At 35.4% G+C, this 3,550-nt stretch overlaps 1 pseudogene; it reads left to right on the forward strand.

Annotated features, from left to right (window-relative positions):
* The first annotated feature begins 905 nt into the window (after window positions 1-905).
* LOC109376874 (polycomb complex protein BMI-1 pseudogene) lies at window positions 906-2,755 on the forward strand (annotated as a pseudogene).
* Window positions 2,756-3,550: the final 795 nt, after the last annotated feature.

A 3,550-nucleotide genomic window follows, 5' to 3' on the forward strand; every position in this document is an offset into this window, starting at 1 on the left:
TACATTATGATATCACCAAACTTTCATTTTTCTTTCTAGCTTATCATCAATTTATATTTTTATCACATATTAGTTATTCTACTTTACATTCTAGGTTATAATTATGACTATAGCACACATTTTTTTGCTTCATGTGAATAATCCTCTAATTCTGGCTAGATTTTTTTTACATCCTCCCATTACTGAGCTTACATTCCTTTATTTTAATGTCAATAAATACCAATTTAATTTGTTTCCTAGGAACTGCATTAGAGATTTCCTTGTAGCTTCTCTTTTTATCACCTTTTTTGGATTCTTCAACCCTGTAATAAAATTATTTTCTATTATTCCAAGTAAATCTTCCCTCTGTCAGAAAATTTTAGTTGCCTTGAACAAATAAATACCATTTTGTCCTCAAGAATTATCTGGTTCATCATGACAATAACATTCTCATATTCTTAAAAAATAACATGGTCATATAAGAAAGATATCCCTCATGTTTTAAAATTTTAATGAATAAAACTGCATCATAGAAAATTAGTAGCTAATGAATGTTTCCCAATTCTGAACAATTTTTTTTATAAAGTTAATTATCTCCATGATTATTAGCTCTTCATTCATTTATTGAAAATACACTTATTAGGCACTTAGCATGTATCACACATAGATTACACATAGATTTCTTTTTGGTAGATAGAAGAGTTTTAAAAGTATCCTTATAAAGACCATGCCACTGCCAACAGCCTCGCTGATGCCCCAAACACCACCCGCTCAACCCGGGATGCACTGTGCTTCCCACATTTTAATTCCTTTTACCTAAGCACCCCTCTCCATCCTCACCAAGCACATGACCTCCTAGAAGAACCCTTCTATTTGCAGCCTCTGTATCTCTCACAACCAGGGTGCCCTTTATTGAAAGGATCTTTTATCAAGCAGAAATGCACTGAACAACCAGAATCAAGATCACTGAGCTAACTCCCCACCTAATGTGTGTGCTTTGTGGAGGGTGCTTTACTGATGGCACAATCATGACAGAAGGTCTACATTCCTTCTGTAAAACCTGTATTCTACATTACCTTTTGACCAGCAAGTATTTTCCTATCTGTGATGTTCAAGTTCACAAAACTAGATCCCTATTAAACATAAGGTCAGATAAAATTCTTCAAGATCCTGTGCACAAATTAGTTCCAAGGCTTTTCAAAAAAGAAATGAAGAGAAGGGAATTTTATGCAGCTCAACCTTTAGCTGATGCTTCCAGTGGTTCTACTGAAGATGGAAAAGTTACAGATGAAGGTAAGAGAATTGTAACTGATGATGAAATAATAAGCTTATCCATTGAATTCTTTGACTAGAACAGATTGGATCAGAAAGTAAACAAAGACAAGGAGAAATCTAAGGAGGAGGTGAATGATAAAGCATACTTACTATGCCCACCATCAGTGACTGGGATGCACCTAACAAAGTTTCTCAGAAGTAAAATGGTCGCACCTAATACTTTCCAGATTGATGTCATGTATGAAGAGGAACCTTTACAGGGTTACTATACACTGATGGATATTGCCTACAGTTAACCTGGAGAAGGAATGGTCCACTTCCTTTGAAATACAGAGTTTAACCTACTTGTAAAAGAATGAAGATCAGTCAGCAGAGAGATGGACTGACAAAGCTGAAGAACTGGAAAGTGATTCCAGGTGTGACAAGGCCAACAGTCCAGCGGGAGGTATTCCCGCCACCTCTTCTTTTCTTTCTTTCTTTTTTTGGTTTGTTTGTTTAAAAGATTTTTATTAAAAATATAGTTGGCATATAATATTATATTAATTTCAGGTGTACACAATAGTTATTCAACATTTATATACCTAAAGAAGTGATCACCACAATAAGCCCAGCAACCATCTGACATGGGAACACACTGTCACAATATCACTGATTATATTCACTGTGCTGTACATCACATCCCCATGACTTATTTGTCTTATACCTGGAAATTTGGACCACTTATTGCCCTTCACCTTCTCCCCCCCTTTTTTTAAATTTTCCAGTTACAGTTGACATTCAGCATTATTTTATATTAATTTCAGGTGTATAGCATATGGTTAGACATTTACATAACTTAAGAAGTGATCCCCCTGACTAGTCTAGTATCCACCTGGCACTATACATAGTTATTACCATATTACTGACTACATATTATTGATTACATCCCCATGACTATTTTGCAACTACCAACTTGTGCTTCTTAATCCTTTCCCCTTTTTCATCCACCACCCCAACCCCCCTCCCATCTGGCAACCATTAAAATGTTCTATGAATGAGTCTGTTTCTGTTTTGTTTATTTTGTTCTTTAGATTCCACATATAAGCAAAATCACATTGCATCTGTCTTTCACTATCTGACATACTCCACTCAGTACAATGCTGTCCATCTATGCCACCATAGATAGCAAGAATCTGTTTCCTTCCCTGGCTGAGTAACATTCCACTGTATGTATGTACCACCTCCTCTTTATCCATTCTTCCATCGACAGAAACCTACTTCAAAAGGAGTGTGCATCCATATGTTCATTGCAACATTGTTTACAATGTCCAAGGTGTGGAGGCAGCCTCCACTTCTTGTTGGTCTAGCCCCAGCACTCTAGTCTCCTCATCCTCAGCTTCCTCACATTTGCAGTACTATGACTGGAATCAGCAACAGACCCAAAAATAACCACCAATCTTCGTCTGCCAATAGACCTGGAAAATCGTCGGTTAATGGGTCATCAGTAACTTCATGTGGTTGAAACCTAAGACTGTTAAGGAAAAAATTTTAAAGCCCTGATTTATTCCAATATCTTCATGCCATTCAACTTTATAGATGCGAGTACATGTGACTATTGTCCAATTTGCTTTCTTTTGTAGTGACACTAAATTTGGCTATAAAAGATGGACTAGATGTGATATTCACATGGATGTTAATTGAAAAGAAAGATTTTTCCTATGAAGAATTGTTTATTGAGAAGACATGCAAGGTTTTCTTTTTCTGTGTGTTAGGAAAGGTATGAAATGGTTTCTGTAATCGCTGTTTGGATTGGAAAATATTCTGCTGTGTATAGAAACATTGGGCCATAGTTTTTAATCTCAACTAACGCCTACATAACATTCTCCTTGATTGTTCTTCTTATTAAGCTGTTTTGTGAACCTGTAGAAAACAAGTGCTTTTTATCTGGAAATTTAACAAATAGAAAAAATAAGCATAGAATAATGCATTCAATGTAGCCATGTCACTGTGAATAACGATTTCTTGCATACTTAGCCACTTTAATTCCTGTTTGATTTTTACTTTCGTGTTGCTAACGCAAAACCTATCAAAAGAAAGTGAACTTCAGTTTTACAATGTGTGCCTTAAAGTGGGTACTACCATTTATTTTACTGACTTGTTTAAATGACTCACTTTTGTAAGAATCAGATGGCATTATGCTTGTACAATGCCATGTTGGTATACGACATAACAGGGCATAGTATTGTATGATATATTTATAAATACAGGATATAGAAAATATTTCTAAATATAGAAAATATTGTGTTTCATGCATTCA

The sequence above is a fragment of the Hipposideros armiger genome, unplaced genomic scaffold (genome assembly GCF_001890085.2).
Source record: "Hipposideros armiger isolate ML-2016 unplaced genomic scaffold, ASM189008v1 scaffold_1227, whole genome shotgun sequence".
In the NCBI taxonomy this organism is placed as follows: Eukaryota; Metazoa; Chordata; class Mammalia; order Chiroptera; family Hipposideridae; genus Hipposideros; species Hipposideros armiger.